Source organism: Pan troglodytes, chromosome 13 (genome assembly GCF_028858775.2).
Source record: "Pan troglodytes isolate AG18354 chromosome 13, NHGRI_mPanTro3-v2.0_pri, whole genome shotgun sequence".
Lineage (NCBI taxonomy): Eukaryota > Metazoa > Chordata > Mammalia > Primates > Hominidae > Pan > Pan troglodytes.
Window position 1 is genome coordinate 30,519,822 of NC_072411.2, and position 12,721 is coordinate 30,532,542.

A 12,721-nucleotide genomic window follows, 5' to 3' on the forward strand; every position below is an offset into this window, starting at 1 on the left:
AATCCACCATTGTAGTCAGAGATTTTAATGCCCCACTCTTAATAATTGATAGAACACAGAGACAGAAAATCAGTAAGGTATTTGGGAGATTTTCACACACTATCAACCAAACTGACCTAAAAGATGTTTATAGAGCACTTCACACAATGAGAGCTGAATGCAGTTTTTTAGTGTACACAGGACACTTACTAAGATAAAAAACATATTCTGGACTATTAAACAAGTATACAAAAAGCAGGACTGATGAGCAAATTCAGTGGAGTTGCAGGATACAATACCAACTTGCAAAAATCAATAGCACTTCTCTACACTAACAACAAATGCCTGTAATCCCAGCACTTTGGGAGGCCAAGGCGGGTGGATCACGAGGTCAGGAGATTAAGACCATCCTGGCTAACACAGTGAAACCCCGTCTCTACTAAAAATACAAAAAAAAAGGCTCTCCCTCCTCCCCCTCCCCCCCTCCCCCCCCCACCACAGTCTCCCTCTGATGTCGAGCCGAGTCTGGACTGTACTACCGCGATCTCGGCTCACTGCAACCTCCCTGCCTGATTCTCCTGCCTCAGCCTGCCGAGTGCCTGGGATTGCAGGCGCGCGCCGCCAGGCCTGACTGGTTTGTGTATTTTTTGGTGGAGACGGGGTTTCGCTGTGTTGCCTGGGCTGGTCTCCAGCTCCTGACCACGAGTGATCTGCCCGCCTGGGCCTCCCGAGGTGCCGGGATTGCAGACGGAGTCTCGCTCACTCAGTGCTCAATCTTGCCCAGGCTGGAGTGCAGTGGCGTGATCTCAGCTGGCCACAGCCTCCACCTCCCAGCTGCCTGCCTTGGCCTCCCAAAGTGCCAAGATTGCAGCCTGTGCCCGGCCGCCACCCCGTCTGGGATGTGAGGAGCCCCTCTGCCCTGCCGCCCAGTCTGGGAAGTGAGGAGCGCCTGAAGTGAGGAGCGCCTCTTCCCAGCCGCCATCCCATCTAGGAAGTGAGGAGCATCTCTGCCCGGCCGCCCATTGTCTGAGATGTGGGGAGTGCCTCTGCCCCACTGCCCCGTCTGGGATGTGAGGAGCGACTCCGCCCGGCAGCCGCCCAGTCCAGGAGGTGGGGGGCAGCCCCCGCCCGGCCAGCCGCCCCGTCCGGGAGGGAGGTGGGGGGCACCTCCGCCCTGCCGCCGCCCCGTCCGGGAGATGGGGGGCGCCTCTGCCCGGCCACCCCGTCTGGGAAGTGAGGAGCCCCTCTGCCCGGCCGCCACCCCATCTGGGAGGTGTACCCAACAGCTCATTGAGAACAGGCCATGATGACAATGGGGGTTTTGTCGAATAGAAAAGGGGGAAATGTGGGTAAAAGAAAGAGAGATCAGATTGTTACTGTGTCTGTGTAGAAAGAAGTAGACATAGGAGACTCCATTTTGTTCTGTACTAAGAAAAATTCTTCTGCCTTGGGATGCTGTTAATCTATAACCTTACCCCCAACCCCGTGCTCTCTGAAACATGTGCTGTGTCCACTCAGGGTTAAATGGATTAAGGGCGGTGCAAGATGTGCTTTGTTAAACAGATGCTTGAAGGCATCATGCTCATTAAGAGTCATCACCACTCCCTAATCTCAAGTACCCAGGGACACAAACACTGCGGAAGGCCGCAGGGTCCTCTGCCTAGGAAAACCACAGACCCTTGTTCACATGTTTATCTGCTGACCTTCCCTCCACTATTGTCCTGTGACCCTGCCAAATCCCCCTCTCCAAGAAACACCCAAGAATGATCAATAAATACTAAAAAAAGAAAAGAAAAAAAGAAAACTTGTAAAAACCAAACCTTTCACATTTGTGCATTTCTGAAACTGGCATTGGGCAGATGTTTGGCATTTTTAATACACATGAAAGACCCTTTAATAAAACCACGGAAGAGATTGGAAAAAAAAAAAAAAAAAAGCCAGGTGTGGTGGCAGGCGCCTGTAGTCCCAGCTACTCAGGAGGCTGAGGCAGGAGAACCCAGGAGGCAGAGCTTGCAGTGAGCCAAGATCACACCACTGCACTCCAGCCTGGGCGACACAGTGAGACTCCATCTCAAAAAAAAAAAAAAAAAAATTCACAATCATCAAAAAATAAAATGAAATACTTAGGAGTAAATTTCAACAAAGAAGTGAAAAAATCTGTATGCTGAAAACTATAAAACATGAATGAGAAAATTAAGATGACACAAATAAATGGAAAGATATCTCATGTTCATGGATTGGAAGAATTCACATTGTTAAAATGTTCATGCTACCCAAAATAATCCACAGATTTAATGCAACCTCTATCAAAATTCCAATGTCACCCTTCACAGAATAGAAAAATTAGTCCTAAAATGTGCATGGAGCCACAAGAAACTCTGAAGAGCCAAAGCAATCTGGACCAAAAAGAACAAAGCTAGAGGCAAAACACTACCAGATTTCAAAATCTAATACAAAGCAAAAGTAATCGAAACTGCATGGTACTAACATAAAAACAGGCACATCAACCAATGAAATAGAATGAAGAGCCCAGAAATAAACTCATACATCAATAGCTAATTGATTTTCAACCAAATTGCCAAAAGCACACAATGGGGAAAGAACAGTCTCTTCAATAAATGGTGTAATTGTATATTCAAAACAGAAGAATGAAAATGGACTCTTGTCTCACTCCTTATACAAGAATCATCTCAAAATAAATTAAGGACTTAAATGTGAGACCCAAAGCTACAAAACTACTAGAAGAAAGCATAGGGGGAAAGCTCCATGACATTGGTTTGGACAGAAATTTCTGCATAATTCCAAAAGCATAGTAAACAAAAGCAAAAATAGACAAATAGGATTACATTAAACTAAAAAACTTTTGCACAGCAAGGAAAAAAATTCATAGAGTGAAGACACAGCCGACAGACTGGGAGAAGATATTTGCAAATCATACAGCAGATAAAGGGTTAATATCCAAAATATACAAGGAACTCAAAGTAGTCAACAAGCAAATGAATAATTCTATTAAAAAATGGGCAAAGGCAAAAAGAACAAAACTGGAGGAATCACATTACCTGACTTCAAATTATACTATAAGCTATAGTAACCAAAACAGCATGGTACTGGTAAAAAAAACAGACACATAGACCAATGGAACAGAATAGAGAATTCAGAAATAAATTCATAAACACGCAATAAACTCATTTTTGACAAAGGTGCCAAGAATATACACTGCGGAAAAGACAGTCTCTTCAGTAAATGGTGCTGGGAAACCTGGATATCCATATGCAGAAGAATGAAACTAGACCCCGTCTCTCGCCATATACAAAAATCAAATCAAAATGGATTAAAAAGAATTTAAATTGGCTGGGTGGGGTCTCATGCCGGTAATCCCAGCCAGCACTTTGGGAGGCCCAGGTGGGCAGATCACTTGAGGTCAAGAGTTGGAGACCAGCCTGGCCAACAAGTTGAAAGCCTGTCTCTACTAAAAATACAAAAATTAGCTGGGCATGGTGGTGTGCACCTGTAAGTCCAGCTACTCGGGAGGTTGAGGCACAAGAATGGCTTGAATCTGGGAGGCAGATATTGCAATGAGCCAAGATGGTGCCACTACTCTCCAGCCTGGGTAACACAGTGAGATCCTGTCTCAAAAAAAAAAAAAAAGAACTAAATCGAAGACATTAAACTATAAAACTGCCACAAGAAAATATTGAGGAAACTCTCCAGGACATTGGTCTGGGCAAAATTTTCTTGAGCAACACTTCATAAGTACAAGCAGGCAACCAAAGCAAAAATGGACAAATGGGGTTACCTCAAGTTAAAAAGCCTCTGCACAGCAAAGGAAACAATCAACAAAGTGAAGAGACAAACTGCAGAATGGAAGAAAATACTTGCAAACTACCCATCTAAGAAGGTATTAATAACCAGAATACATAAGGAGCTCAAACAAGTCTACAGAAAAAAATCTAGTAATCCAATCAAAAAATGGGCAAAAGATTTGAATAGACATTTCTCAAAAGAAGACATACAGTGGCAGACAGACATATGAAAGGGGCTCAACATCATTGATTATCAGAGAAATACAAATCAAAACTACAATGAGATATCATGTCACCCCAGTTAAAATGGCTTTTATCCAAGAGACAGGAAATAGCAAATGCTGGTGAGGATAGGGAGAAAAGGGAAGCCTCGTATACTGCTGGTGGGAATGTAAATTAGTACAACCACCAAGAAGAAGAGTTTGGAAGTTCCTCAAAAAAATAAAAATAGAGCTATCATATAATCTAGCAATCCCACTGCTGGATACATACCCCAAGAAAAAGGAAATCAGGGTATCAAAGGGATATCTGCACTCCCAGGTTTGTTGCAGCTCTGTTCACAGTAGCTAAGATTTGGAAGCAACCTAAGTGTCCATTGACAGATGAATGGATAAAGAAAATGTGATATATATACACACTGTGGAGTACTATTCAGCCATAAGGGTAGTGGAGGTGTGGGTGGGAGGTGAGGATGACTAATGGGTACAAAAAAAAATAGTTAGAAGAACAAATAAGACCTAACACTTGATAGCACAACAGGGGGACTATAGTCAATAATAGTTTAATTGTAATTTTTAAAATAACTAAAAGAGTATAATTGGATTGTTGGTAACACAAAGAATAAATGCTTGAGGGGATGGATACCCCACTCTCCATGATGTGATTATTTCACATTGTAGGCCTGTATTAAAACATCTCATGCAACTCATAAATATATACACCTACTATGTAGCTACAGAAATTAAAAATTAATTTTTTTTAATTTAAAGACAAAAAAAGTAGCAAAGGAATTGAATAGACATTTCTCAAAAGAAGACATACAAATGGTCATCAGATATATCAAAAATGTTGCCCGGGCATGGTGGCTCACACCTCCAATCCCAGCACTTTGGGAGGCCAAGGCAGGCAGATCACCTGAGGTCAGGAGTTCAAGACCAGCCTGGCCAACATGGTGAAACCCCATCTCTACTAAAAATACAAAAATTAGCTGGGCGTGGTGGGATGCACCTATAGTCCCAGCTACTGGGGAGGCTGAGGCAGGAGAATCGCTTGAACCTGGGAGGTGGAGGTTGCAGTGATCCGAGATCACACCATTGCACTCCAGCCTGGGCAACAGAGTGAGATTCCATCTCAAAAAACAAACAAACAAAAAAAATGCTTATCTCTAGCCATCAGAGAAATACAAAGGAAAACCACAATGAGATATCACCTCACACTGTTAGAATGGCTATTATCAAAAAAATGAAAGATAACATGTGTTGGGAAGGATATGGAGAAAATGTACAGATTGTACATTGTTGGTGGCATTATAAATTAGTATAGACGTTTTGAAAAACAGTATGGAGGTCCCTCAAAAGCCTAAAAATAAAATTGCTATGTGATCCAGCAATCCCACTACTGGGTACACACCCAAAGCAACTGAACTCAGTATGCCGAAGAGATGTCTGCACTCCATGTTCATTGCAGCACTAGTAAGAATAGCCTAGCTATGGAAACAACCTCAGTGTCCGTCAACGAATGAATGGATTTTTTTAATGTGGTAAATATTCACAATGGAATGCTATTCAGCCTAAAAAAAAACAAAACAAAACCAGAATTCTGTCATTTGGGACAACATGCATGAACCTGGAGATTATGTTAAGTGAAATAAGCCAGGCACAGAAAGCCAAATGCCATATAATCTCAGTTTTATGTGGAATATAAAAATGTCAAACACACAGAAATAGAGAGTAGAATGGTGGTTACCAGCGGCTGGTGGTCTGGGGGTCAGTGGACAGGGAAAGAGAAGACATTAGTCAACAGGTACAAAGTTACAGTCAGATAGGAGAAATGCATTCTGGTGTTCTATTGCACAGTAGAGTGACTATAGTTAATACTAATGCATTTCCAAATAGCTAAAAGAGAGACTTTTAAATATCCTCACCACAGAGAAATGATAAATATTTGAGGTGAAGTACATGCTAATTGGCCTGATTTGATGGTCCCACATCATACACATAATGGGAAACATCACATTGTACCCCCAAAATATATACAACTATTGTTTGTTTAAAATTATACTTTTAATTGAAATAAAATAAAAGTTTTCAAGTGATTTATGTTCTCTTTCCATAATAAATCAGTATATAAAAATCAAATTCATTTGTATCTACAAGCGACAAACAATTGTAAATTCATATTTTAAAATATCATTTATAATAGCATCAAAAATCATGAAACACTTAGGGATAAACCTACAAGGGCAGCAAACTACTTGCTTATCTGCCAGATCTAGCCTGCAGCAACTATGAAATAAGTGAGTTTGCATATTTAAAGGATTGGGGAAAAGGTGTTTAATAAAATAAATTTTTTTAAAAAATGCTGAGACTATATATGTCCCACAAAGCCTATTTATTTTCTGGCTCTTTGTAGAAAAGTTTTATCAACCTCTGTATTAAACAAATATGTTCCAGATATTAAACCAAAAGAATGACTCATAAATTTAAAAATTTATAATTTGGACCTCATCAAAATAAAGTCTGCTCATTGAAAGACTGTTAAAAGAATGAAAGGACATACCACAGATTAGAAGAAAATATTTGTAAATCATATATCTGATACAAGATTTGTCTCTGGCATATATAGGGAACTCTCAAAACTCAGTAATAAGAAGTCACAACCCAATTAGCAAAATATTAATTAAACGAATAAATATTTACTCAATTTTTTAAAGAAACAAAACTCAACGAGGACTAGAATCAATGTCATGGAGAACATCTGTGCAAACACTAAGGTAAGCATCATGCAATGACCACAGCCACAGAGCTTTCTCATTTCACGTGGGGAGCAGGAGCTATCAGCATTCTAATGGGAGTCTTAAAAAATAGGTCAGATAACAATGGGAAATCAGGTGTGTACAAGCTGTCTAAATAAAGATAAACTGTCCTTGTATGAAGACTCCACAAACCATCAGAATTAATAAGAGAATGTAGCAAGACTTTTGATACAGTCTACAAAAATCAATAGCATTCCTATACACTACCAATAATCCATTAAAAATGTAAAAATAAAAAGATCCTATTTACAAAAAGAAATTTTAAATAAGAAACTAGGAATAAATCTAACAAAGTATAAGCTCTTCATGGAGAAAATTACAAAATCTATTTGATGGGTGATAGAACAACTAAATGGAGATGTATGCCTGGTTCATGAACTGTATACCTCAATATTGTAAAGATGTCTGGGCCAGGGGCGGTGGCTCAAGCCTGTAATACCAGCACTTTAGGATGCTGAGGTAGGCAGAGCACCTGAGGTCAGGAGTTCAAGACCAGCCTGGCCAATATGGTGAAACCCCATCTCTACTAAAAATACAAAAATTAGCTGGGCATGGTGGCAGATGCCTGTAATCCCAGCTACTCGGGAGGCTGAGGCAGGAGAATCGCTTGAATCTGGGAGGTGGAGGTTGCAGTGAGCCAATATCTCACCATTGCACTCCAGCCTGGGCAACAGAGTGAGACTCCATCTCGAAAAAAAAAAAAAAAAAAAAGATGTCTCTTCTGCCCCAAACTCAGTACAATTCCCATCGAAATCCTACTCAGGTGATTCTGAATTTAAGATAATATATTCGTCATAAGATAAGCAAATGAAAAGGGGGAGGGGACAAATTAGAAAGCCCAGAAGCATCTTTTGAAACTTGTTAAAGACAGAGAAAACATTTCAAATAAATGAGGAAAAATATTTTCAATAGGTGATACTGTGACAATTGTTTAACTTTATTCCTCCAATAAATAGAATAATCTACCTAATTTACACTCAACAAAGATTGAAAGTGGAGTTAATGTGAATAACAAACCCTTAAAATTGTATTTTAAAATACACAGAATACCTTTACAACCTTAGAGTAAGAAAAGATATCTTAAACAAGAGCTAAATCATATACTATTTAAAGGAGAAAATTGTTAATTTTGACCATATTAATATTAAAATCTCTGCACAAAATAAAACCGTAAACCAAACAGTAGCAGTAGTCACAGAAAGATTTGCAGTGCACATCACAAAGGATTCATTTCTATAATATGAAAATTCTTCCAAATCAATTTTTAAAAGACACAAAACAATAAAAATGGATGAAGAATATGAACAGACATTTCCAGAAGGGAAAAAACCCAAATGGCCAGTAAATATTTGATAAGATGCTCAGCCTCACGAAACATTCAGAAATCCAATTTCAAAAACCATAATATTTGCAGGGGTTTTTTTACTACTAAAATGCATTATTTGGATGCAATATTTGATTATGCGAAAATATATTCTGGGCGGGATGCAGTAGCTCACACCTGTAATCCCAGCACTTTGGGAGGCCGAGGCAGGTGAATCACTTGAGCCCAGGAGCTCAAGACCAGCCTGGGCAACATGGCACAACCCCATCTCTACCAAAAATACAAAAAATTAGCCAGGAATGGTGGTGCACACCTGTGCTCCTAGGTACTCGGGAGGCTGAGGTGGGAGGATGACTTGAGCCCGAGAGGCAGAGGTTAGAGTGAGCCCAGATTGCGCCCCCGCACTCCAGCCTGGGCAACAGGAGTGAGACCCCATCAAAAAAAGAGAGAGAGAGAGAGATTCTGTATACTGCTATTTTTGCCACTTGCATATATGTATGTGTCACTGTCTGTTTTTATGACAAATGTTATTGAAGGATAACATACATATTCAACAGAGTGCACAAATCATCAGTGTACAAGATGACTTTTCACAAAGTGAACACCTCATAGAGCAGAACAAGATATTAGCATCCCCCCAGAAACCCTCCCTAGCACACAAGGAGAACAATTAACCCTGACTTCTAACACCACAGATTTGTTTGGCTGGCTCTTAACTTTATATCAATGGGATTGTACAATATATAATCTCTTTTGCCTGCTTTTTTTCAAAGTTTTGTGAGATTAGTGTTGCATAAATCACATGCTCAAGATTCAGTCTCACTTCCAAATAGAATTTTGTCACATATGCAAACTACAATGTATTTATTCATTTTACTATTGATGGATATGGGTTGTGATCAATTTTTGAATGTTGCTTTGACATTCTTTTTTTATATATACTTTAAGTTGTAGGGTACACGTGCACAACGTGCAGGTTTGTTACATAGGTATACATGTGCCATGTTGGTAAGTTCCAGGGTACATGTGCACAACCTGCAGATTTGTTACATAGGTATACATGCGCCATGTTGGTTGGCTGCACCCATCAACTCATCATTTACATTAGGTATTTCTCTTAATGCTATCCCTCCCCCAGCCCCCCCCCCGACAAGCCCCAGTGTGTGATGTTCCCCACCTTGTGTCCAAGTGTTCTCATTGTTCAATTCCCACCTATAAGTGAGAACATGCAGTGTTTGGTTTTCTGTCCTTGTGATAGTTTGCTAAGAATGATGGTTTCCAGCTTCATCCATGTCCCTGCAAAGCACATTAACTCATCCTTTTTTATGGCTGCATAATATTCCTTGGTGCATATGTGCCACATTTTCTTAATCCAGTCTATGATTGATGGACATTTGGGTTGGTTCCAGGTCTTTGCTATTGTGAATAGTGCCACAATAAACATGCATGTGCATGTGTCTTCATAGTAGCATGATTTATAATCCTTTGGGTATATACCCAGTAACGGGATCACTGGGTCAAAAGGTATTTCTAGTTCTAGATCCTTGAGGAATCGCCACACTGTCTTCCACAATGGTTGAACTAATTTACACTCCCACCAACAGTGTAAAGGCATTCCTATTTCTCCACATCCTCTCCAGCATCCATAGTTTCCTGACTTTTTAATGATCGCCATTCTAACTGGCATGAAATGGTATCTCATTGTGGTTTTGATTTGCCTCTCTCTGATGACTAGCGACAATGAGCATTTTTTCATCTATCTGTTGGCTGCATGAATGTCTTCTTTGGAGAAGTGTCTGTTCATATCCTTTGCCCACGTTTTGTTGGGGCTGTTTGTTTTTTTCTTGTAAATGTGTTTAAGTTCTTTGTAGATTCTGGATATTAGCCCTTTGTCAGATGGGTAGATTGCAAAGATTTTCTCCCATTCTGTAGGTTGCCTGTTCACTCTGATGGTAGCTTCTTTTGCTGTGCAGAAGCTCTTTAGTTTAATTAGATCCCATTTGTCTATTCTGGCTTTTGTTGCCATTGCTTTTGGTGTTTTAGTCATGAAGTCCTTTCCCATGCCTATGTCCTGAATGGTATTGCCTAGGTTTTCTTCTAGGGCTTTTATCGTTTTAGGTCTAACATTTAAGTCTTTAATCCATCTTGAATTAATTTTTGTATAAGGTGTAAGGAAGGGATCCAGTTTCAGCTTTCTACATATGGCTAGCCAGTTTTCCCAGCACCATTTATTAAATAGGTCATCCTTTCCCCCGTTTCCTGTTTTTGTCAGGTTTGTCAAACTCAGATGGTTGTAGATGTGTGGTATTATTTCTGAGGCCTCTATTCTGTTCCATTGATCTATATCTCTGTTTTGGTACCAGTACCATGCTGTTTTTGTTACTGTAGCCCTGTAGTATAGTTTGAAGTCAGGTAGCATGATGCCTCCAGCTTTGTTCTTTTTACTTAGTATTGTCTTGGCAATGTGGGCTCTTTTTTGGTTCCATATGAAACTTTAAAGTAGTTTTTTTTCCAATTCTGTGAAGAAAGTCATTGGTAGCTTGACGGGAATGGCATTGAATCTGTAAATTACCTTGGACAGTATGGCCATTTTCATGATATTGATTCTTCCTATCCATGAGCATAGAATGTTCTTCCATTTGTTTGTGTCCTCTTTTATTTCGTTGAGCAGTGGTTTGTAGTTCTCCTTGAAGAGGTCCTTCACATCTCTTGTAAGTTGGATTCCTAGGTATTTTATTCTCTTTGAAGCAACTGTGAATGGGAGTTCACTCATGATTTGGCTCTCTGTTTGTCTGTTATTGGTGTATAAGAATGCTTGTGATTTTTGCACATTGATTTTGTAGCCTGAGACTTTGCTGAAGTTGCTTATCAGCTTAAGGAGATTTTGGGCTGAGACAATGTGGTTTTCTAAATATACAATCATGTCATCTGCAAACAGGGACAATTTGACTTCCTCTTTTCCTAATTGAATACCCTTTATTTCTTTCTCTTTCCTGATTTCCCTGGCCAGAACTTCCAACACTATGTTGAATAGGAGTGGTGAGAGAGGGCATCTTTGTCTTGTGCAGGTTTTCAAAGGGAATGCTTCCAGTTTTTGCCCATTCAGTATGATATTGGCTGTGAGTTTGTCATAAATAGCTTTTATTATTTTGAAATACGTTCCATCAATACCTAGTTTATTGAGAGTTTTTAGCATGAAAGGCTGTTGAATTTTTTTAAAGGCCTTTTCTGCATCTATAGTATTCTTTCTTTTCCTGCATCTATAGCATTGTTTTTTGTTTTGTTTAGAGGGAGTCTCACTCAGTCACCCAGGCTGGAGTGCATTGGCGTTATCTCAGCTCACTGCAACCTCTGCTTCCTGGGTTCAAGCAATTCTCCTGCCTCAGCCTCCCGAGTAGCTGGCTTTACAGGCGCCCGCCACCACACTCAGCTAATTACTGTATTTTTAGTAGAGACAGGGTTTCACCATGTTGGCCAGGCTGGTCTTGAACTCCTGACCTCAGGTGATCCACCCGCCTTGGACTCCCAAAGTGCTGGGATTATAGGCATGAGCGACCGTGCCCAGCCTGCTTCAACATTCATTGAGGCACAGTGGGATGAAGTGATGTTGAGTAGATTGCCTAGATGTGGAACTACTGGGCAGTTGTAGGCTCAGCTTTAGCAAATAAAGCTGAACTGTTTTCTAAGAGATTATACCATTTGCACCTCCACCAGCTGTGCAGAAGTGTCTCTGTTGTTCGACATCTTCACCAGCAGTGTAGCTTTTAAAGGTAATGTAGAGGTAGACATCACACCATAGTTTAATTTGAATCTAATAACTTAAGAGGTTGAGCATCATTTCAAATGTTTATTGGCCATTTGGACGTCTCTTTTGTGAAGTACCTAGTCAATTTTTGATTTTTGGTTTGTTTTTCCCCTCATTTTGTTATTGGGTTGTTGTTCTTTTCTTACTGATTTGTAGGAGTTCTTTATATAGTCTAGATCCTAGTTCTTTGTTATATTATGTCTATTAAAATACATTCTCCCATTTTCGGGGCTGACTTTTCACTCTCTTAAAGGTATCTTTTGATTTCTTTAAAAGGTCTTAATTTTAACATAGTCCATTTGATCAATCTTTTCCTTTGTGTCTACCATCTTTGTTTCTCATTTAGAGAAGCCTCTGCTTATTCAAGTTCATGTAGACAATTGTGCTATTCTTCTACAACTTTTGTTTAGATCTGTGATCCTACTGAGATGTATTTAGATCTGCAATCTATTTGAAATTCAGGTTTTTTTTTGGTTGTGGGATTATTTTTGTATGTTGTGCAGAGGGCAAGATGGTTTTCCCATATGGACACTAGCATCTTTGATAGAAGCCTCCATCCTTTCCCAATGCACTGCAGTGTTATCTGTAGAGAAATCAAGTGACTGTTACATATGGGGCTGTTTCTGGACTCTATTCTGTTCCACTGGTCTCTTTGTCCATTCTTGAATGCTACCACATTGTTTCAAGAAATCAGATACCTGATAGTCACAAGAGTTTGTATGTGCACGTGTGTGTGTGTGTGTGTGTACGTCTGTGTGTGTGTGTGTGTGTGTTTG